General features: G+C 34.3%; 1 long non-coding RNA gene across 12 annotated transcripts; it reads right to left on the bottom strand.

The window, feature by feature from the left end:
• Positions 1–1,359: 1,359 nt before the first annotated feature.
• LOC113327625 lies at positions 1,360–15,355 on the bottom strand. Of its 12 annotated transcripts, none has more exons than XR_003349077.1 (25): positions 15,084–15,355; positions 14,408–14,618; positions 13,976–14,113; positions 11,713–11,889; positions 11,018–11,304; positions 10,810–10,896; positions 10,549–10,664; positions 10,362–10,451; positions 10,104–10,157; positions 9,925–9,996; positions 9,417–9,692; positions 9,206–9,295; positions 9,010–9,093; positions 7,890–7,968; positions 7,642–7,801; positions 7,314–7,410; positions 7,150–7,221; positions 6,815–6,983; positions 6,504–6,693; positions 6,293–6,418; positions 5,604–6,219; positions 5,426–5,504; positions 2,635–4,685; positions 2,433–2,535; positions 1,360–2,002 (listed from the first exon to the last, which is right to left on the bottom strand). It is a non-coding gene; the product is annotated as an uncharacterized LOC113327625 (long non-coding RNA). The 12 variants fall into 12 exon arrangements; XR_003349076.1 differs by having other exon boundaries at positions 5,604–5,842; positions 5,934–6,418; XR_003349074.1 differs by having other exon boundaries at positions 5,604–5,667; positions 5,753–6,418.
• Between the last annotated feature and the right edge of the window lie 10,344 nt (positions 15,356–25,699).

The following is a 25,699-nucleotide window of genomic DNA, read 5'->3' on the forward strand; positions in this document are numbered from 1 at the left end:
ATTTTGTGGATTTTTATATGTTATATTTTTCTATGATCTGTAAGCTTTCTAACGAGCCATCATTTGTCAAGTTCTGACCTGAATTTAAGGTCTAAAAAGCAAAAACCAATTTTTGCCGAAAAGCGTAGGTAGCGGTTCACGCTTTGTTTCCATTAAAATGAACCGAAATATTTTGTGGATTTTTATATGTGATATTGTTCTATGATCTGTAAGCTTTCTAATGAGCCATCATTCGTCCAGATCTGACCTGAATTTAAGGTCTGAAAAGCAAAAACCAATATTTGGGAAAACTATTCTAGAAGATATTGAGACTGGTGGTCCAACTGTACTGATGAGGTATTAACCTACCTTTTTGTGTTTTTGATAACTTTAGCGTTTTCATGCATCAGTTCTATTTGATGTTCTTTTTTAACTTAGCTTGAAAATTCAAATGTTTTCAGGTACTTGAATGATTCAGAGATTACGCAAAAGTTCTAGCTATGGGTTTTGGAGTTTTAGGAGGGCACAACGTAAATTCAGTTGAACATGCTGCACCAAACACTGATGCGGAAGATCAAACTGCCAAACAGGCTTGAAGCAATTGTTCGCAAATGAAGCTAATTTATGTTCATTTCCAAATCACAATGTTCTTTTGAGCTCATGGGATAATTTGTTTTTCATCACGGTGAATTAGGATGATAACCTCTAGAAAATATGTTTCTAATTGGGATCTTCATCTTCATCAGAAATTATGAATGATTTCTGTCATTTTGGTTAGTCTTAGAACTTGTTTGTTTGCAGCTGACTCGGCGTCTGAATCTGAGTCAACCCCTGACTCGGACCGAGTCAGCAGTCAGACCGTTTGTTTTCCATTTTGAGTCAGATCTGACTCGACCTCTGACTCAGACATAACCCCTGACTCGGACTCATTTGAGTCAGGTAACAAAATACCCCTGACTCATGGGACCAAACCACTGACTCACTTATTTCCAAGTCAGATGAGTCAGATCTGACTCAAAACAAACATATCGACTCAGATCCAGATGAGTCAGGTGATTTCACTCAGATCCAGATGATTCAGATCCAGACGACTCAGATGAGTCAGGAGTAAACAAACATGGTGTTAGTCTTCTTCAGGTGATTGTTTGCACTCTTTCACGTCATCGTATCCAGGCACACTAAAACTACTATTGAACAATGCAATATTGCACCAAACATGTTTAACTTTTCAACCCCATTTTAGGCTATAAAAACCACACAGCATAAATCATTTAGCTTGCAAAAATAGGGGATTAGGTTAGGATTGTTAGGAAACAAAATGAACTAGAATTTGCACCACAATCCGCTGATATAAGAAAGAAAATGCAAAATGATAATCCCTTTTTTAGATCAATTCTCCGTGTTGAATTCCAAGCAAAATGTTTAACATTACTGCTAAAAAAAAAAACTTGCATATATTCGCATCACATCACATCTTTACAAGAAAGAAAGAATGACAATAACTACATATTAATAAACTTAGCATTGTTCAAAAACATCTACAAAAACGGTCCATATTCTTAAAAACCAGCCTGCCTTCTCCTGCACATGAGAAGCCCCTCAACATCAATTTTTTGGACCATATCTTCGGGCACTACCCATTGTCCCCCACACAACATCATCCTCAGTCAGAATTTACAACCACTATTCCATCTTTTTCTCATTCACTATTGATGATGGAGTCAAGGAGATTGCAGCAGAAAGGCATGATGTAAGCTTCGAGTGAACCACAACAGAATTCGTGGCGGATATATCCTCCTCAATTTTACCAATAGGTTTGCATCTCTTTGACATTGCCTTCAGACTCGTTGCACAATGTTGCTCGGAGCTTCATCAGGAAAAACTACGCAAGGCAAAGAACCTCTGGAACCACCAATTGTTCATTTTCATCTCTCAATGGACCACCAGGCTTATCAAGTCTCACCGCATCATTGCACTTTTCACATCCTGCTAAATCTCCTGGCACGTCTTTTGCATAAAAAGCCTAATACAAAAACAATGGAATCAGATAATTAGGAATTGCAGACATTTGAAAATGCCTCGAACAAGAGCAAAGTACTCCATAAATTTTGGCCAACAAGTTCATTCCTTAAAAAACAAATAGCATAGTGAGCATATCTGTGACAGGTAGAGGAGGACAGTGTCCTCATAAACTGTATCATCACAGTATCTTCACCTTCACCAACCAACATATCTTCATCTCAAATCCAAGGTCATTGAGGAAAAAACATACAGGAAAAGCCACTGCTTACCATAGAACTCTACTGGTGCACTCCTACCATAGCAATTTACTTATCAGTTCCCCACTACTGGATGTGACCTTGTTTCTATTCCTATTTACAAGGGAAAACTAAAGAAACAATACAACTAAATATAAAACCAATAGACTAGTCCAGAAACAAGTCTGAACGTACCTTGACAGCAGACTGGTCAAATGCCAGGCAATCTCTACCAGGCACCAGCATTCCACATTACAAGTTCTCCCTGACGAGTGGCCACCCAATAAGCAGACAAGACCTGCATAAACAGAGAAAGATACTCTGAAACTCTTCTCAGGAAAAAATTTACACACACTTTTGTTTTGAAATTTAGTGAAGATAAGAGTTGGAAGTGTACCTTTGGAGTTAAAATGAAGCCTCCTTCAGGGAAGATGAGGATCTCATTAGTACATGATTCACAGGACTGATCTGTCTTCATTTGAATCCTTTGAAGTCAGACATGCCCTAGAGGCAAACTGATCAAAGGCCAAACAGATGACGTTCCCCGCGAGGCACCAGCATTCCGTTTCAACAACTCTACTAATTGAATTGGCCATAAGAATACAAAGGCAAGACCTGCAAAAAAACAAGGAAGATACTCCGACGCTCAAGTTAGAAACAATTTTATGCAAAACATAATAAACTAGAGTTAAGGGTTAATTAACATAGAGTTAGAATTAGGAATACAAAGCCAAGACCTGCAAAAAACAACAAAGATAAACATAATAAACATAGAGTTAAGGGTTAATTAACATAGAGTTAGAATTAGGAATACAAAGCCAAGACCTGCAAAAAACAACAAAGATACTCCAAGGCTCAAGTCAGAAACAATTTCATGCAAAACATAATAAACGTAGAGTTAGAGTTAGGAATACAAAGCCAAGACCTGCAAAAAACAACAAAGATACTCCAACACTCAAGTTAGAAACAATTTTATGCAAAACATAATAAACGTAGAGTTAGAGTTAGGAATACAAAACCAAGACCTGCAAAAAACAATAAAGATACTCCAACACTCAAGTTAGAAACAAAACCAAGACCTGCATTAAAGTTAGAGTTAGAGTTAGGAATACAAAACCAAGACCTGCATTAAACAATAAAGATACTCTAACACTCAAGTTAGAAACATTTTTATGCAAAACGTAATAAATATAGAGTTAGAGTTAGGAATACAAAGCCAAGACCTGCAAAAAAAACAATAAAGATAATCCAACACTAAAGTTAGAAACAATTTTATGCAAAACATAATAAATATAGAGTTAGAGTTAGGAATACAAAGCCAAGACCTGCAAAAAACAATAAAGATACTCCAAGGCTCATGTTAGAAACAATTTTATGCAAAACATAATAAACGTAGAGTTAAGAGTTAGGAGTACAAAGCCAAGACCTGCAAAAATCTATAAAGATACTCCAACGCTCAAGGTAGAAACAATTTTATGCAAAACATAATAAAAGTAGAGTTAGGGTTAATAAACATGGAGTTAGAGTTAGGAATACAAAGGCGAGACCTGCAAAAAAAAAAAACAGATACTCCAATGATCAAGTTAGAAACAATTTTATGCAAAACATAATAAACATGATTGTAAGTGTTAATAAACATAGAGTTAGAGTTAGGAATGCAAAGGCAAGACCTGCAAAAAACAAAAGCAACACACAAGTTAGTAACAAATATCTTTGTTAAGGCAAAAATGTACCGACCTGACACTCATCGGAAGAAGGGGCAGAAACCTTGAACAAAAATGATAGACATGTACCAAGCAAAAAAGAAACTCAGGGATTCTACAAATATAAGGGCAATTTAAGTATACATTGAGAGTGTTAAGAATGTGCACCTAAATATACTAGCAGAGTACCAAAGTCAGCAATATAACAAAAGCTAAACATGGCTATTTACGTTGAAACGTTACCCAAGAATCAGACTTAGCTATGTTTCAGCAGCTGTAGCTGAACTACATGGGGAGTATCACTGCCTTGCTGTGTACCAGACTTCCAACAGTGATTTCAATAAAATACGAAAGAAAAACGACAAATAAAAAAAACAAAAACAAAAAAAGGAGGAAAAGAGAAGCTCATTTACCTGTTTTCCAATAGTTTCATTTGTCCGGAAGCTGCTCACTTCCATTAAGTGTGACGTTCTCCATTAGACACATAGCTTTGCACCTCTCAGTTTTAGGAACTGACGGTGACCTGCCATTGCACCGCTCAGTACCCGGGACTGAGCAGTGCACACTCATTCTACGGAACGAAATGGTGGCCTGCCGTTGCACCGTTCAGTTTCCGAAACTGAGCAGTGCACCTATTAATTCGATAAAACTGAGTGGTGGTCTACCATGTGCTTAATGGTTAACATCAGCACCCAATTGTGAACTAAGTGCCATTTTTTTTTTTGATAGGTGAAGTGCCTTTTTTCTGTAAAGATACATAAGCAGAGTTCAATACATACAGGATGACAGACATTAAAGTTCAGTTGATAAACTAGTACGAGAGACATGTTAATTAACAAGTTTAACGTGCAATCCTATTTCTTATACTCAATATAGAAAAGATAGAAACAAAACAGTCTACCATTTTTTGTAAGACTAAGAAAAAACTCTAATCAATGTTTATTGCACGAAAAAGAAAGATGACCACAACTACAGCATCAAAGATGGTGGTTCTAGCTAGTAAATAGCATTGTATATGTATAATAGGTGTAAATTTAACCATTAGACTCAAGACATCTGAACAATTGAACAAGGAAAGAAAAATAAAGAGCCATGACAAACACAACACCACAGTATTAACAAATTCACAACATGGGAAAATCACAAGTGAAGATGCATTTAACACAAATTCAATTGATTACTTTGGGGGTTCAGATTTACAATCTTCGGAACTAATAATATGTTAAATCGTCTAAAAAATCAAATATTCAATGAAAATCAAGCAAAAAATTACAAAACACACATCTTAAATTAACAAGTGAAGTTATCTAAGAAAACAGTCCAAATCAAGCTAAAAGTAAGGAAATACTCTACAAAACACATTTTAGTGAACTGTTTCATCATGCATTCATATTCTTGATACTCCAAACCCTAAAAAACTCCATATTTAGTGAACAAGAAAGAAAACAAACATTTGGAGAAGAGGCAAAAGGATAAAGTAGTCACCAAAATCTGAAAGTAGCTAGATCTAAGGGGGGTTTGCTATATCATGGCTTCCAAGTTCCTTCCTCTCCAGCAGCAACCCCTGTGAGATAAAACCAAAAGAGAAACAACCAGATCTGAAATAAGATGGGGGAATAAAGAGAATAAGAGATAAGGATAAGAAGGGATGAGATGAGATCACCTAAGATTCAAAATAATCAGAGTTTCCATGAGCTTCATCTATTCTATCTATCTATCTATCTCTCCTGCAAAACAAAGACAACCAGAGAAGAAAAAGAGTAAAGTAAGGTTATTATTATTAAAAGAATGGTCAAAGTCAAATGTTACTACCTGTACGAATTTTCCCGCCAATTTTTGAATTTCAAAAATTTGGACATGTGTCTTCCTTTTGTTGGCTTCTTTTTGGTCATGCGGATTGTGCTAGTTGTTGTTGTATTTTTAAATATTAACACTTGGTCACAAATTACAGACAGTAAATTTGAATTTGAATTTGAATTCCAGCTTCAATTACCTTGGGTGGGTCTTTTACTGGGCGTACCAAACCTATGTGTCTTTGGCCTGTGAGATGTTACAGATGTACTACTGCAGAATTTGAAGATTGTTAAGCACCACACTTCCAGATACCTTCAGATGCAGATTATGTGAAGCCCAACTTCGAATGGAGTCAGCTATTGCGCGCAGAAGTTCTTAGCAGCTGCCTCAACTCAATTAGCTAGCTAAGAATGAACCTTTAGATGCTGATGCTCAATGTGATTTCAAGGACAATGGATTTTGAGAAGGTGATTGTTGTGCCAATTCTGTCGTTTAGATTAGGTTCCATTTAAATGAGGAAAAAAACAAAAAAACATCCTTCCATTGGCCGTGACTCACCATATACTTCCACTTTGACCTTAGATCCTCATTGGTACGACCAGCATGGAAGACATCATGTCCATATTCCAACATTTCCTTCCATGGTTTCTTCTTATCATCTTTTACAAGATAATGAAAGGCTTCCTGCACAATTGGGAAATTAGGACAGTTTTTGAGTTTTGTTATAAGCATATCCCGCCAGAAACAAGTATAAGAAACTCAAACTGACCCTTAGCATATGTATTTCTTCAGGGTCCCAAGAATCTGGTAGCCTTTTCGAGGCCACTTCATCTACATAATCACAATCTTCTTCATCATCTTCACTATCATTTTCATCTTCGTGTTCTCCGGCCACTTCTGATTTACCGATTCCAGCATTTACAATCGGAACTTCGTTAGCCAATTTTGATTTACCTAGTCTGCGGACAGTGTATATAACACATTCTTAGGTCATTCGAGAAATTGACTGTGCAAATGAACATAGGGAGAGAGATCAAGTTCCAGGCCGACCACATATTCTTTATTAGTTTGAACATGTACCTGTAATCAAAAGACAACGCCCATTGACATCGAGGCCGCGGTCTCCAATTTCATCCATCAATTTCCGAGCCGCTACCACAGACGGAAAATCAACGAATGCGATTCCACGGCAGAAAGTAGTATTCTTTTTCGGCATCACTCGGATATTGGGAAGGGGCCTCCACTCTGCCTAAAATTAAAAGCCAATTAAAAATCAAAACAAAAACATGTACTTTTAGAGAATAAACACAGACAGATTCCTATAAGCATAGGTAAAAAAGCAGAATACCAAATTCAAACGAGTCAAGTCAAAAATAAGAGAAGAAAACTCAGAGTTGGAAGTTTATAGATGTTACTAGGATCCGATGAATCATTTCCTCTGTTGCCTCTTTTGGCAAGCCCTTCACCACAATGGTAGAAGTTGGAGTCTACAACAAGTGAAAAAACGGAAATCCAATTGATATGCATTTCAGTGTAAATAACAAAAGTTTTACAAAAGTAATAACGATGTATGTCATACCACAAGACCACTGCAAGCTCGAGGAGACCTTGATCTCTGGCGACGGTTATCATGTGCAGAAGAATGAGAACGTTCACACCTCCTAAGTGTATGCAAACTTTAATCTCGAAAAGCAAAACCGAAGAAAAGTTTTGTTAACAGACTGACACAAGTAATTCAGAAAACTTTAGTCTATCTTTGCGTAATTTCATATTGGCAAAATGAATTAGTTTTTTTTATTCTGTTCAGCGCAAATTCATGTCAGTTTTACCTACTAGCTCATGTTCTAGAAGGTCGGATGAAATCTAAGATTGTATCATCATTAATTTTGAATGGGAGCAGAACATACCACAACTAATAAATATGAGACTAGAGATGTGACCAACAACCAATCAAACATTTGGCTTCGAATTGTTGGCTCACCACATTGAAAAGCACAGACACCTCGTGTAATACAATCAAACGATACAATCATACAATACAGAACTTAGGCTGCTGGTCATGTATGTCTGCAACAACAAGTAACTGATGTCCAAATAAATATTACGGTGACGAAATTGAGGTCAAATAATAGTATGAAGAGAGATTTATACATACCCCCTTGCCTTATCTTTCATTAATTTTGCCCTCTTCTTCTTGTTTCTCTTATAATTCCCCTTGTTTGTCATGTTTATCTCTACAGGAAACAGAAAATTACTTACTTTTAATCACAAACAACTACAAGAATCACGAAACAAAGAGAAATATTACAAACAACAAGTAGTGTTTTATACTACAAAGATCTAAAATTGCAGCTAGGGTTTCACAAAAAAAAATTCCCCAACAAGAACCTAATTGATTTTTTATTGAAGCAGAACCTAATTGATGAATCTAATCCAAACCCATATTAGGAAAACGGATCAAATAACAAAACAACATAATGAATTTCCATCTTTTATACTAATAATGGAAGCTTAATTATACAATTGGGGGGAAATGAGATACATACAGAGAATAATGAAGAAGTAGAGTGTGAATCTGAAATCTAAGCTGAGCTTCCTCTCCTCCTCTTTTCTCTTCCTTGTCTAACTCTCTATGGATCATAATTTCTTCCATTAAATTCTAATTTCTAATAACCAGAGGCCAAAAAAAAAATTATCCTTTTTTGGTATGATCAAATTCTGAGATCGAATTGGGGTTTTAGCCATAAAAGGCAAAACCGCGCCATTTCTTTTTCCTTTTATCTGTTACTGTGAATTGTGTGGTTCATATTCTGCCTCTCAAGGTTTTTACCTCGCATCTCAAATCCTTCACTGTTTTTTTGTATTTACTTTTACTTTTTACTAATAAAAATCATCACGAACCAGCAGCAGCTCAAGTGGTTCCTTGTTCGAGTCTATCAATCAAGGGATCATGTTCCGTGTGAATTATCCCTCTCTTCCGCATATGGACTAGATTTTGATTTTGATTTGCTACTTTCTAGTCATAATATAGAATTGCAATCATTTCTTATTATATCACATATGAGGGTCTTCATTTACTTCCATGTCAATTTCGAGTTTCTAAAGATATACAGTCACCTAATCGTTGACGTAACTTATACCTAAGCGTATTATAGCACCTAAAAAATAGTTGTACATATTAAACTTGACAGCACCTAGCCTTAATATGAACTTTAAATCCCAACATGTAAAAATAAAGAACTCTCATACAAACAGCTCATCAAGCTATACCATACCTGCATTTGAGGAATTTCTTCCATCACTGGCGGTTCTATACTTGATTTGTTTTGATTGCCCTTAATTGAAATTGATCATTGTTGCTTTTGTTGCCCTCGCACAAAGTAAAATAGAGGTTACTTTTTGTTTTCCACAAATTTCCAAATTAAACTGTAAATATAGAATATAGGAAAAAAAAAGGAAAAAGGAACTTACCAGGGGCTGAAATACCCCGGCTGGCTACTAGCACTTGCCCTTCATTATCCTTGAACTCTGGTGCTTGTTTAACTCGCACGAGTAGGTCCACTGCGGAGGAAATAAAAATGACGAATTATGCCAAGGACAAAGTTGGTATGTACAGTTTTGAAATTACATATTCATACACACTTTAAGAGCTTAACCGGTTAAACCAGTTGCATGTCAATACCTGTCCTGGACAAAATTGCTCACATATTGCAGCTCTATTTCGCAGCTAACCACCTGATGCATCGGCCAACCTGGCCCAACAGGCACGCCGGCCCGCCAGGGAGCAGCGGCACGCCAGGGCACAGAGACTGAAGCCTCTGTCCTGGAGACCACTGTTCTGGAGAACTTTGTACCTGGAGACCTCTGTTCTGGAGACCTATGTACCTGGAGGCCTTTGTGCCGAGAGACCTTCGACCAGGAGATTCAATCAAAGCTTAATCAAGACCCACCTCCTTATCTGCATCATTATTAAACCCATTGTTAAGATTACAAGCTCCAAATGTTCACTGGAAGACATATATGACATTCAACCTAACTACTACTGGAAGTCTATTGTGATACTCCCATGACGATGATATTTATAATTCTCGCCTAAATAAAAAAAGAAACTAGCACAATGAATCAAGATACGTGAAAGTGATACTGTAGAATTGCGAAAATAAAACAAATTTGGGCATCGAGAAACTGACCCCATCATTAAGATAGCTGGCAATGTTCCCAAACAGAATTGTGTTTGTCCTAACAGCCGCTTCTTCATCCACCTGTACGACTAACAAAATGTAAGCTACAACAAAGACAAACCTAAGATATACCAAGAGGAAGCAAACTTAGCTTATCATATCACATCTATAATGAGTTAGTAGTTTACTTGAAACTTCAAAAGATACTTCAGCAAAGATCCCGCAATAGTTCGCAGAGACAGCTGCATAAAGTATCAAATTTGCACTCGACTATAAGTAGGACTATAAGAAATTGTTAAGTGTACTAAACTCGGTGAAAGGTTTAGCAGATTTCAGTTAATAACCCTTAAACCTAGGCAGCACCTCTATAGTTCAACCATACCATCAGATATAAGACTAGTATTGCGCTACCTCATGCCAACAAAAAAAAAGTAGATTGTCCATACCTAGGGTGCCAAGCTGAGAATTGACTTTAGTGCCAGTTCCCGAAGAATAACAGGTGTATCAGAAAACCCAGTGGCAACGTGAGAATAAACCTAATGGGAAGCAACATTAACATGTAACTATCAAATTAATTCCCGCTCCAGATGAAGAGTTTCCCTTTTGCTAATAAAGTTAAAATTAACCACGCACTTGTTCATCTACAACTTGAGAAGATAATGACTCTCCATACTGATCAATATGTTGCAGAAGGCCAACTCTAATAGTCGGTCATTCGAGGCAGATAGTTTCACTAAAGTTGGCAATATCTGTGAAAAAAGAAGGAAGCCTCAGAACCATCAACAGTATATTAAAATAGATAAACACAGGACAAAAACAGAGACAGGTAAAAAGAGAGGTGATCTTTGCTAACAAAGAATCATAGAATACGAGGGTAGTTGGAAAAAAAATGACCTTCGCAGTGAAATCTTCAGGAGACAACCATGAAGCCAAGTACAAAATTGCACTCTGATGCTTGTTTAATTCACACGAGTAGGTCCACTGCGGGGAAAATAAAAATGACGAATTATGCCAAGGACAAAGTTGGTCTGTATGGTTTTGAAATTACATATTCATACACACTTTACGACCTTAATCGGTTAAACCAGTTGCATGTCAATACCTGTCCTGGACAAAACTGCTCACATATTGCAGCTCTATTTCCCAGCTAACCACCTGACGCATTGGCCAACCCGGCCAACGGCACACCAGGCACATCGGCCCGCCAGGACGCAGCGGCCAACCAGGCAAATCGGCCTGACAGGGCGCAGCGGACCACCAGGCACAGAGACCGAAGCCTCTGTCCTGGAGACCTCTGTTCTGGAGACCTTTGTACCTGGAAACTTTTGTGCCGGGAGACCTTGGACCAGGAGATTCAATTAAAAGCTTAATCAAGACTCGCCTCCTTGTCTGCATCATTATTAAACCCAATGTTAAGATTACAAGCTCCAATTGTTCACTGGAAGACATATATGATATTTAACCTAACTACTACCGAAAGTCAAGTGTGATCCTTCTGTAATCATGATATTTATAATTCTCGCCTAAATAAAAAAGAATCTAGCACAATGAATCAAGATAACTGAAAGTGAGACTGTAGAACTGTAAAATTAAACATAGTAGGGCATCGAGAGACCATGGTTTTACTCTTTTGGCAATCTGTTATGATAGTTTACAATTTTTAGCAGTTGACAATGTGATGACCTCTTTTACAGCAGAAATTTTCAACTATCCGACACGTCAAACCATAGAGAGGTTGGAATCGTAAAGTACATAAAAATACAAATGTTTCTGTACTCAAAGAAACAGACAACTGACCTCCATTAAATGGCTAAAAGCATTGTCATTTAACAAATCCAACGTCTTCCACACAGCAACATTTTGTACCAGGTTCCCTTTCATCTCCTGTATTTTCTCCATGACAGGCAAGAATGATATTCATCAACTCTTTATCTTCTCCCACTGATAACTTCTCCCACTGTAATATCAGCATCTCTGAGGGGAAAAGCACACAACAAAGACAGTAAGAGTTTACTTAGATTATAATATAATTGAATCATTGAGTGTTAACTCTGCAGTGAACACATGATATGCAAACATGCTTTCCAAACCATTGCCTCTATCTACTCAGTCGACAGAGTCAAAAGGCATGCTCTCTGACTAGAAGCTAGTTTAGAATGTTCTCTTCTCAAGCAGTAATTGCAATAAGATCGCTTAAGTAAATTAAACAAATGCAAACTCTTAATATAACCAGTAAATACCACATTGAAAATCCAAAATCCTAAGACATACTACGGTGCTAAGATGAAGATCACTAAAGTTTGAGGAACACAACAAGCCCACATTGAAAATTATGTTGGTCCAGGGAGAAAGATAACATGATAGCAACAACACAATCAACAATATAAAAGGCAATATCAGGTCTAACAAAGCCAGAAAGACCAAAATCAATAAGTTTTACTGTGGCATCCTCATGCCTCAACAGGAAATAGTTTTAAGAGTTAGGATTTTCCATACAAACTCTGCAACTATACAGAAAACAAAAGGAAAAAATCAAACTATATAAATATAAATCATAGGGGAAAACATCGTTCCATTGTGAAAAAAAAGCTTCACTTATAAGTGGCGCTTTTTATAGATATGATAAAACTTGTTTCCAAAAACCTCCTGGAACTTGTTTTCACAACATATATAAAAAAAATTCAACTCATAATGCTCAATTTCAAGGTTCAAGTACTAAGTACTAAAACTAATTTCAGAATTTATCAGAATTCTGAAACAGTGAGTGAATTAATCAGAATTTCAACAAACATGTGGACAGTTGATGTGAAACAGACTCAAACTCTTTATTCGTTCTACTGGCTAAACTATGTGAACCGTCAATTTCACAGAATTGAAACATTTGCCTCCAAAAAGGAGTGATATAGGCGTAAGTATGTGAACAGAGTTAGTTCTGGAATTCACAAATAAGCAACATCTTGATATGCCATCCCTTTGGTTGGTTGCTTAAATTTGGAAACATTCCTCGTGAAAAGATTACACATAGACAAGATTTCAGGGGTCTTTTGAAGGGAGTCAAGAACATGAATATAATATTGGATTTACATATGAAAGTTCAGCTACATTTTATTTCACACATACTCAACCAAATAATTACACTTACATTTGATGCGTCTTCTAATCCACCATATACATCTTTAAGTTTTAAATTATTGCTGTTTCATGAGTTTTTAACCGGAAAATGGGGACTAGAGTTAGTGTATCAACTTCATTTCTTATCAACATCTATGAAACCTTCGTAGTGAAACCAAGCATTCTCTGCTCTTTTGACCCTTATATGCTTATTATAAAATTGGCATGAACCAAGGTATGTAGCAACCTAACTTCTTCTAAAATGTTGTTCTATCTTATTTTTTTACACTGAACTTCAGGTACGTTGCATTTCTTGTTTGCAAGAGAATCATTATTTGTCTATCAAAAAATTTACACTGAATTTCAGGTATGGTTTGTGCATCAAGCTCCTCCTCCAATTCCATAGGTCTGAGTTCCATGACTTTCAATGTGGCCATGGCTTTAAGAGTTACACTGTTAACTGTTCCAGGTCTACCTAAAACGAGAGCACTCTCTCATTAATTAAATAACACAGATAATCAACATCTTCTTCACTATTTTAAAATCAATTATTTGTTTTTTTATTGTATTATTCATTCGAGTGTTTCTAAGGACCTTATTTTATAGTTATTATTCATTCGAACTCAAAAACATTCAGTGTTGATAAAGCCAGTGACTTGAATGGTAACTCTATTCTGTACATATGCAAATTGCTAATACTTTCAGAATCTTCCTTTGGACAAAAGAAGCAGCGCCTACCAAGGCGGGATAATCTTGAAAGACATCTAAAAAGAAGGCTAACACAGATTTGAAGTATTTCAAGTGCAAAACTGCAGTTATTGAGGGCATTTTGTTTCATGACACAACTGATCTATCATTCAGGAAAATAGCTAACTAGTGAAAAGACATAAACAGATTAAGAGTGCAAAATTGATTGGAGACTAAAATAAAATGAAAAAGAGAACAATACCAAAGTAGCGACGTTCATTTGCAGCCTTAGCTTCGTCGAGCATCTTGTGAAGATCAACTTGAAGCTGAGCATCCCATTTGACCAACTGATTTACGAATACAGCTCCAAGTCCCACTCCCAGTACATGCTCCCATGGATCTAAAATGAAAATGAGAAATTGTAGAAATCAGATGAAAATGAAGAAAGAGGGGGAAGAATTGATAGGGAAATGAGGAAATTAGTTAGGGTTAAACGATAAAACAACATATGCCTCATTTAAGGAAGTTTACAAAGGGCATCTGAGTACATGTGTGTACCCAACCCACTACTTAAGTAAAAAGTATCAGCTAGGTCCATACCAAGTTTAAAGAAGTAAGGATAACTACATGCTTAGAACTACAATTCACCAAAACAGCAGAGAAGTGAACAAAAACACATTCATAATCTTCTTACTTCTCTGTGAAATAGTTAACACCTACTAAGTGGAGGCTTCCCATCTGGCGTGTTTACTGTAAGATCCTAAGCTTTACTGTATTTTTTGCCTCCTCAGCAGTTTTAGGGGATGAAGGAGATTGAAAGATGGATTCTATGGTTGCTGCTGGTGCCTTAATTTCCGGCCTAAAACCCTCACCAGTTGCAGCTACATCATACTCCTCCATTTATCCTGTCCAAACCATATCATTAACAAAATGAAAAAATGTATCACAACTAACCACCTAAAGATCAAACACGAGTAGTAAGAAATTGTCTAACAACCATCAAACCCTAATTCCCCCAGAAAATATAAAATTCAAACCAAAATCGACAATGCAATTCACTAAGCATCACCCTAACATCAGCTATAAGTACAAACTGGATTATAAGAAGCGGAATAAGAAGTGGTTTTGTGGGCTAAGATTTTTATCGCAGAATTCAAAATCATTTGGTTTTTAAGAAGTTCTATAGGAAAAATGACACGGGCGATTAGTAATCTACCACCTGATCGAAGAAAAATTAGGCAGAAAACGTAGGATGGAGGTTTTGTTATACTATGAAAACCCTAGAATAAGAAGACAAAATCTGCTAAAATCTTAGAAGAATAGCAAAATAATGATGAAAATCACAAATAAATCACGAGAAAGAAATAAACCTTGGATTTTCTTTGCTTCAGAAATCAGATCGTTTCTTCAATCGGTGGCGACGATTTCTTCAATTTAGGGCACAATTTCTTCAGAAGAATTTTGACTTTTGAGTTCAGAGTTAGACAGTGAAGATGGATTTGCAGAGATAGGTGGTGGTGCTGATTAGCGGAAGACGGTGGAGATGGAGTTGCGGAGATTGAAGACTGAGATTTAGGTTCAGAAAGGGGTTTTTTCATTTGGGTAGTAAGGTTTCTTTGTGTGCAAATAATCCTAATAAATTTACAAAATTGATAAGTGCATGACTTATAGATCTTTAGTGTCAATTCAGTATGCTTCAGTGTTGCACTAGTCTTGTTTTCTTTTATTTGTGTTGGTTAGGTTGAATAATCTAAAGAAGTGCTAGAATCGAAAAATGATTGATCTGGTAATAGATAAATGAATCAAAATCCAAGTGAAAAATAATTAAATCTGTAAATTCTGCCTTCTATTTGGTTAAGAATTAGAGTAGGAAACCAAAGGAAAAAGAATGAGGTCATTCGGAGTTCAAATGAAGTAGTTATGATCAAAATACTAGACATTTCTCTAGATATCATTATCCAGTGGTCCATACCAATTCGGAAGCATAAAAGACTCCCGTTCATTAGAAAAGTAACTATTTAAATGTTTGATATCAAATAATATCTTTAATCAGAAAAGAGTCCATTTCAGTAGAAAAGTAACTGTTTATATGTTTCAGTTCAAATAATGTCTTTAATATTGTGAAATATCTGACGAAAATTGTATTTATACGTACCTTCAAAGGAAAATTCTAGACACTTCACTAGATACTGTTATCCAGTGATCCATACCAATTCGGAAGCAGAAAAGAGTCCCTTTCAGTAGACAAGTAACTGTTTATATGTTTCAGTTCAAATAATGTCTTTAATATTGTGAAATATCTGACGGAAGTTGTATTTATACGTACCTTATAAGGAAAATTCTAGACACTTCACTAGATATCGTTATCCAGTCATCCATACCAATTCAGAAGCAGAAAAGAGTCCTTTTCAGTAGAAAAGTAAATGTTTATATGTTTAAGTGCAAATAATATCTTTAATATGGTGAAATATCCGACGGAAGTTGTATTTATAGTACCTTCAAAGGAAAAATCTAGACACTTCACTAGATATCGTTATTCGGTGATCCATACCAATTCAGAAGCAAGAAAGGCTCCTCTTTAGTAAAAAAAAAGTAACTGATTAAATCTTTGTGTGCAAATAATCCTAATAAATTTACAAAATTGATAAGTGCATGACTTATAGATCTTTAGTGTCAATTCAGTATGTTTCAGTGTTGCACTAGTCTTGTTTTCTTTTATTTGTGTTGGTTAGGTTGAATAATCTAAAGAAGTGCTAGAATCGAAAAATGATTGATCTAGTAATAGATAAATGAATCAAAATACAAGTGAAAAACAATTAAATCTGTAAATTCTGCCTTCTATTTGGTTAAGAATTAGAGTAGGAAACCAAAGGAAAAATAATGAGGTCATTCGGAGTTCAAATGAAGTAGTTATGATCAAAATACTAGACATTTCTCTAGATATCATTATCCAGTGGTCCATACCAAGCAGAAAAGACTCCCGTTCAGTAGAAAAGTAACTGTTTAAATGTTTGATATCAAATAATATCTTTAATCAGAAAAGAGTCCATTTCAGTAGAAAAGTAACTGTTTATATGTTTCAGTTCAAATAATGTCTTTAATATTGTGAAATATCTGACGGAAATTGTATTTATACGTACCTTCAAAGGAAAATTCTGGACACTTCACTAGATACTGTTATCCAGTGATCCATACCAATTCGGAAGCAGAAAAGAGTCCCTTTCAGCAGAAAAGTAACTGTTTAGACGTTTAAGTTCAAATAATGTCTTTAATATTCTGAAATATCTGACGCAAATTGTATTTATACGTACCTTCAAAGGAAAATGCTAGACACTTCACTAGATACTGTTATCCAGTGATCCATACCAATTCGGAAGCAGAAAAGAGTCCCTTTCAGTAGAAAAGTAACTGTTTATATGTTTCAGTTCAAATAGTGTCTTTAATATTGTGAAATATCTGACGGAAGTTGTATTTATACGTACCTTATAAGGAAAATTCTAGACACTTCACTAGATATCGTTATCCAGTCATCCATACCAATTCAGAAGCAGAAAAGAGTCATTTTCAGTAGAAAAGTAAATGTTTATATGTTTAAGTGCAAATAATATCTTTAATATGGTGAAATATCCGACGGAAGTTGTATTTATACGTACCTTCAAAGGAAAATTCTAGACACTTCACTAGATATCGTTATTCGGTGATCCATACCAATTCAGAAGCAAGAAAGACTCCTCTTTAGTAAAAAAAAGTAACTGATTAAATCTTTGTGTGCAAATAATCCTAATAAATTTACAAAATTGATAAGTGCATGACTTATAGATCTTTAGTGTCAATTCAGTATGCTTCAGTGTTGCACTAGTCTTGTTTTCTTTTATTTGTGTTGGTTAGGTTGAATAATCTAAAGAAGTGCTAGAATCGAAAAATGATTGATCTAGTAATAGATAAATGAATCAAAATACAAGTGAAAAATAATTAAATCTGTAAATTCTGCCTTCTATTTGGTTAAGAATTAGAGTAGGAAACCCAAGGAAAAAGAATGAGGTCATTCGGAGTTCAAATGAAGTAGTTATGATCAAAATACTAGACACTTCTCTAGATATCATTATCCAGTGGTCCATACCAATTCGGAAGCAGAAAAGACTCACGTTCAGTAGAAAAGTAACTGTTTAAATATTTGATATCAAATAATATTTTTAATCAGAATAGAGTCCATTTCAGAGAAAAGTAACTGTTTATATGTTTCAGTTCAAATAATGTCTTTAATATTGTGAAATATCTGACGGAAATTGTATTTATACGTACCTTCAAAGGAAAATTCTAGACACTTCACTAGATACTGTTATCCAGTGATCTATACCAATTCGGAAGCAGAAAAGAGTCCCTTTCAGCAGAAAAGTAATTGTTCATACGTTTAAGTTCAAATAATGTCTTTAATATTCTGAAATGTCTGACGAAAATTGTATTTATACGTACCTTCAAAGGAAAATGCTAGACACTTCACTAGATACTGTTATCCAGTGATCCATTCCAATTCGGAAGCAGAAAAGAGTCCCTTTCAGTAGAAAAGTAACTGTTTATATGTTTCAGTTCAAATAGTGTCTTTAATATTGTGAAATATCTGACGGAAGTTGTATTTATACGTACCTTATAAGGAAAATTCTAGACACTTCACTAGATATCGTGATCCAGTCATCCATACCAATTCAGAAGCAGAAAAGAGTCATTTTCAGTAGAAAAGTAAATGTTTATATGTTTAAGTGCAAATAATATCTTTAATATGGTGAAATATCCGACGGAAGTTGTATTTATACGTACCTTCAAAGGAAAATTCTAGACACTTCACTAGATATCGTTATTCGGTGATCCATACCAATTCAGAAGCAAGAAAGACTCCTCTTTAGTAAAAAAAAGTAACTGATTAAATCTTTGTGTGCAAATAATCCTAATAAATTTACAAAATTGATAAGTGCATGACTTATAGATTTTTAATGTCAATTCAGTATGCTTCAGTGTTGCACTAGTCTTGTTTTCTTTTATTTGTGTTGGTTAGGTTGAATAATCTAAAGAAGTGCTAGAATCGAAAAATGATTGATCTAGTAATAGATAAATGAATCAAAATCCAAGTGAAAAACAATTAAATCTGTAAATTCTTCCTTCTATTTGGTTAAGAATTAGAGTAGGAAACCAAAGGAAAAATAATGAGGTCATTCGGAGTTCAAATGAAGTAGTTATGATCAAAATACTAGACACTTCTCTAGATATCATTATCCAGTGGTCCATACCAATTCGGAAGCAGAAAAGACTCTCGTTCAGTAGAAAAGTAACTGTTTAAATGTTTGATATCAAATAATATTTTTAATCAGAATAGAGTCCATTTCAGAGAAAAGTAACTGTTTATATGTTTCAGTTCAAATAATGTCTTTAATATTGTGAAATATCTGACGGAAATTGTATTTATACGTACCTTCAAAGGAAAATTCTAGACACTTCACTAGATACTGTTATCCAGTGATCTATACCAATTCGGAAGCAGAAAAGAGTCCCTTTCAGCAGAAAGTAATTGTTCATACGTTTAAGTTCAAATAATGTCTTTAATATTCTGAAATGTCTGACGAAAATTGTATTTATACGTACCTTCAAAGGAAAATGCTAGACACTTCACTAGATACTGTTATCCAGTGATCCATTCCAATTCGGAAGCAGAAAAGAGTCCCTTTCAGTAGAAAAGTAACTGTTTATATGTTTCAGTTCAAATAATGTCTTTAATATTGTGAAATATCTGACGGAAGTTGTATTTATACGTACCTTATAAGGAAAATTCTAGACACTTCACTAGATATCGTTATCCAGTTATCCATACCAATTCAGAAGCAGAAAAGACTCCTTTTCAGTAGAAAAGTAAATGTTTATATGTTTAAGTGCAAATAATATCTTTAATATGGTGAAATATCCGACGGAAGTTGTATTTATACGTACCTTCAAAGGAAAATTCTAGACACTTCACTAGATATCGTTATTCGGTGATCCATACCAATTCAGAAGCAAGAAAGACTCCTCTTTAGTAAAAAAAAGTAACTGATTAAATCTTTGTGTGCAAATAATCCTAATAAATTTACAAAATTGATAAGTGCATGACTTATAGATCTTTAGTGTCAATTCAGTATGCTTCAGTGTTGCACTAGTCTTGTTTTCTTTTATTTGTGTTGGTTAGGTTGAATAGTCTAAAGAAGTGCTAGAATCGAAAAATGATTGATCTAGTAATAGATAAATGAATCAAAATACAAGTGAAAAACAATTAAATCTGTAAATTCTGCCTTCTATTTGGTTAAGAATTAGAGTAGGAAACCAAAGGAAAAAGACTGAGGTCATTCGGAGTTCAAATGAAGTAGTTATGATCAAAATACTAGACATTTCTCTAGATATCATTATCCAGTGGTCCATACCAATTCGGAAGCAGAAAAGACTCCCGTTCAGTAGAAAAGTAACTGTTTAAATGTTTGATATCAAATAATATCTTTAATCAGAAAAGAGTCCATTTCAGTAGAAAAGTAACTGTTTATATGTTTCAGTTCAAATAATGTCTTTAATATTGTGAAATATCTGACGGAAATTGTATTTATACGTACCTTCAAAGGAAAATTCTAGACACTTCACTAGATACTGTTATCCAGTGATCCATACCAATTCGGAAGCAGAAAAGAGTCCCTTTCAGCAGAAAAGTAACTGTTTATACGTTTAAGTTCAAATAATGTCTTTAATATTCTGAAATATCTGACGCAGATTGTATTTATACGTACCTTCAAAGGAAAATGCTAGACACTTCACTAGATACTGTTATCCAGTGATCCATACCAATTCGGAAGCAGAAAAGAGTCCCTTTCAGTAGAAAAGTAACTGTTTATATGTTTCAGTTCAAATAATGTCTTTAATATTGTCAAATATCTGACGGAAGTTGTATATATACGTACCTTATAAGGAAAATTCTAGACACTTCACTAGATATCGTTATCCAGTCATCCATACCAATTCAGAAGCAGAAAAGAGTCCTTTTCAGTAGAAAAGTAAATGTTTATATGTTTAAGTGCAAATAATATCTTTAATATGGTGAAATATCCGACGGAAGTTGTATTTATACGTACCTTCAAAGGAAAATTCTAGACACTTCACTAGATATCGTTATTCGGTGATCCATACCAATTCAGAAGCAAGAAAGACTCCTCTTTAGTAAAAAAAAGTAACTGATTAAATCTTTGTGTGCAAATAATCTTAATAAATTTACAAAATTGATAAGTGCATGACTTATAGATCTTTAGTGTCAATTCAGTATGCTTCAGTGTTGCACTAGTCTTGTTTTCTTTTATTTGTGTTGGTTAGGTTGAATAATCTAAAAAAGTGCTAGAATCGAAAAATGATTGATCTAGTAATAGATAAATGAATCAAAATCCAAGTGAAAAACAATTAAATCTGTAAATTCTGCCTTCTATTTGGTTGAGAATTAGAGTAGGAAACCAAAGGAAAAAGAATGAGGTCATTCGGAGTTCAAATGAAGTAGTTATAATCAAAATAATAGACATTTCTCTAGATATCATTATCCAGTGGTCCATACCAATTCGGAAGCAGAAAAGACTCCCGTTCAGTAGAAAAGTAACTGTTTAAATGTTTGATATCAAATAATATCTTTAATCAGAAAAGAGTCCATTTCAGTAGAAAAGTAACTGTTTATATGTTTCACTTCAAATAATGTCTTTAATATTGTGAAATATCTGACGGAAATTGTATTTATACGTACCTTCAAAGGAAAATTCTAGACACTTCACTAGATACTGTTATCCAGTGATCCATACCAATTCGGAAGCAGAAAAGAGTCCCTTTCAGCATAAAAGTAACTGTTTATACGTTTAAGTTCAAATAATGTCTTTAATATTCTGAAATATCTGACGCAGATTGTATTTATACGTACCTTCAAAGGAAAATGCTAGACACTTCACTAGATACTGTTATCCAGTGATCCATACCAATTCGGAAGCAGAAAAGAGTCCCTTTCAGTAGAAAAGTAACTGTTTATATGTTTCAGTTCAAATAATGTCTTTAATATTGTCAAATATCTGACGGAAGTTGTATATATACGTACCTTATAAGGAAAATTCTAGACACTTCACTAGATATCGTTATCCAGTCATCCATACCAATTCAGAAGGAGAAAAGAGTCCTTTTCAGTAGAAAAGTAAATGTTTATATGTTTAAGTGCAAATAATATCTTTAATATGGTGAAATATCCGACGGAAGTTGTATTTATACGTACCTTCAAAGGAAAATTCTAGACACTTCACTAGATATCGTTATTCGGTGATCCATACCAATTCAGAAGCAAGAAAGACTCCTCTTTAGTAAAAAAAAGTAACTGATTAAATCTTTGTGTGCAAATAATCCTAATAAATTTACAAAATTGATAAGTGCATGACTTATAGATCTTTAGTGTCAATTCAGTATGCTTCAGTGTTGCACTAGTCTTGTTTTCTTTTATTTGTGTTGGTTAGGTTGAATAATCTAAAGAAGTGCTAGAATCGAAAAATGATTGATCTAGTAATAGATAAATGAATCAAAATCCAAGTGAAAAATAATTAAATCTGTAAATTCTGCCTTCTATTTGGTTAAGAATTAGAGTAGGAAACCAAAGGAAAAAGACTGAGGTCATTCGGAGTTCAAATGAAGTAGTTATGATCAAAATACTAGACATTTCTCTAGATATCATTATCCAGTGGTCCATACCAATTCGGAAGCAGAAAAGACTCCCGTTCAGTAGAAAAGTAACTGTTTAAATGTTTGATATCAAATAATATCTTTAATCAGAAAAGAGTCCATTTCAGTAGAAAAGTAACTGTTTATATGTTTCACTTCAAATAATGTCTTTAATATTGTGAAATATCTGACGGAAATTGTATTTATACGTACCTTCAAAGGAAAATTCTAGACACTTCACTAGATACTGTTATCCAGTGATCCATACCAATTCGGAAGCAGAAAAGAGTCCCTTTCAGCAGAAAAGTAACTGTTTATACGTTTAAGTTCAAATAATGTCTTTAATATTCTGAAATATCTGACGCAGATTGTATTTATACGTACCTTCAAAGGAAAATGCTAGACACTTCACTAGATACTGTTATCCAGTGATCCATACCAATTCGGAAGCAGAAAAGAGTCCCTTTCAGTAGAAAAGTAACTGTTTATATGTTTCAGTTCAAATAATGTCTTTAATATTGTGAAATATCTGACGGAAATTGTATTTATACGTACCTTATAAGGAAAATTCTAGACACTTCACTAGATATCGTTATCCAGTCATCCATACCAATTCAGAAGCAGAAAAGAGTCCTTTTCAGTAGAAAAGTAAATGTTTATATGTTTAAGTGCAAATAATATCTTTAATATGGTGAAATATCCGACGGAAGTTGTATTTATACGTACCTTCAAAGGAAAATTCTAGACACTTCACTAGATATCGTTATTCGGTGATCCATACCAATTCAGAAGCAAGAAAGACTCCTCTTTAGTAAAAAAAAGTAACTGATTAAATCTTTGTGTGCAAATAATCCTAATAAATTTACAAAATTGATAAGTGCATGACTTATAGATCTTTAGTGTCAATTCAGTATGCTTCAGTGTTGCACTAGTCTTGTTTTCTTTTATTTGTGTTGGTTAGGTTGAATAATCTAAAGAAGTGCTAGAATCGAAAAATGATTGATCTGGTAATAGATAAATGAATCAAAATCCAAGTGAAAAATAATTAAATCTGTAAATTCTGCCTTCTATTTGGTTAAGAATTAGAGTAGGAAACCAAAGGAAAAAGAATGAGGTCATTCGGAGTTCAAATGAAGTAGTTATGATCAAAATACTAGACATTTCTCTAGATATCATTATCCAGTGGTCCATACCAATTCGGAAGCATAAAAGACTCATGTTCAGTAGAAAAGTAACTGTTTAAATGTTTGATATCAAATAGTATCTTTAATCAGAAAAGAGTCCATTTCAGTAGAAAAGTAACTGTTTATATGTTTCAGTTCAAATAATGTCTTTAATATTGTGAAATATCTGACGAAAATTGTATTTATACGTACCTTCAAAGGAAAATTCTAGACACTTCACTAGATACTGTTATCCAGTGATCCATACCAATTCGGAAGCAGAAAAGAGTCCCTTTCAGCAGAAAAGTAACTGTTTATATGTTTAAGTTCAAATAATGTCTTTAATATTCTGAAATATCTGACGCAAATTGTATTTATACGTACCTTCAAAGGAAAATGCTAGACACTTCACTAGATACTGTTATCCAGTGATCCATACCAATTCGGAAGCAGAAAAGAGTCCCTTTCAGTAGAAAAGTAACTGTTTATATGTTTCAGTTCAAATAATGTCTTTAATATTGTGAAATATCTGACGGAAGTTGTATTTATACGTACCTTATAAGGAAAATTCTAGACACTTCACTATATATCGTTATCCAGTCATCCATACCAATTCGGAAGCAGAAAAGAGTCCCTTTCAGTAGAAAAGTAACTGTTTATATGTTTCAGTTCAAATAATGTCTTTAATATTGTGAAATATCTGACGGAAGTTGTATTTATACGTACCTTATAAGGAAAATTCTAGACACTTCACTAGATATCGTTATCCAGTCATCCATACCAATTCAGAAGCAGAAAAGAGTCCTTTTCAGTAGAAAAGTAAATGTTTATATGTTTAAGTGAAAATAATATCTTTAATATGGTGAAATATCCGACGGAAGTTGCATTTATACGTACCTTCAAAGGAAAATTCTAGACACTTCACTAGATATCGTTATTCGGTGATCCATACCAATTCAGAAGCAAGAAAGACTCCTCTTTAGTAAAAAAAAGTAACTGATTAAATCTTTGTGTGCAAATAATCCTAATAAATTTACAAAATTGATAAGTGCATGACTTATAGATCTTTAGTGTCAATTCAGTATGCTTCAGTGTTGCACTAGTCTTGTGTTTCTTTTATTTGTGTTGGTTAGGTTGAATAATCTAAAGAAGTGCTAGAATCGAAAAATGATTGATCTAGTAATAGATAAATGAATCAAAATCCAAGTGAAAAATAATTAAATCTGTAAATTCTGCCTTCTATTTGGTTAAGAATTAGAGTAGGAAACCAAAGGAAAAAGAATGAGGTCATTCGGAGTTCAAATGAAGTAGTTATGATCAAAATACTAGACATTTCTCTAGATATCATTATCCAGTGATCCATACCAATTCGGAAGCAGAAAAGAGTCCCTTTCAGCAGAAAAGTAACTGTTTATACGTTTAAGGTCAAATAATGTCTTTAATATTCTGAAATATCTGACGCAAATTGTATTTATACGTACCTTCAAAGGAAAATGCTAGACACTTCACTAGATACTGTTATCCAGTGATCCATACCAATTCGGAAGTAGAAAAGAGTCCCTTTCACTAGAAAAGTAACTATTTATATGTTTCAGTTCAAATAATGTCTTTAATATTGTGAAATATATGACGGAAGTTGTATTTATACGTACCTTATAAGGAAAATTCTAGACACTTCACTAGATATCGTTATCCAGTCATCCATACCAATTCAGAAGCAGAAAAGTGTCCTTTTCAGTTGAAAAGTAAATGTTTAAGTGCAAATAATATCTTTAATATGGTGAAATATCCGACGGAAGTTGTATTTATACGTACCTTCAAAGGAAAATTCTAGACACTTCACTAGATATCGTTATTCGGTGATCCATACCAATTCAGAAGCAAGAAAGACTCCTCTTTAGTAAAAAAAAGTAACTGATTAAATCTTTGTGTGCAAATAATCCTAATAAATTTACAAAATTGATAAGTGCATGACTTATAGATCTTTAGTGTCAATTCAGAATGCTTCAGTGTTGCACTAGTCTTGTTTTCTTTTATTTGTGTTGGTTAGGTTGAATAGTCTAAAGAAGTGCTAGAATCGAAAA

Source organism: Papaver somniferum, unplaced genomic scaffold (assembly GCF_003573695.1).
Source record: "Papaver somniferum cultivar HN1 unplaced genomic scaffold, ASM357369v1 unplaced-scaffold_106, whole genome shotgun sequence".
NCBI lineage: Eukaryota > Viridiplantae > Streptophyta > Magnoliopsida > Ranunculales > Papaveraceae > Papaver > Papaver somniferum.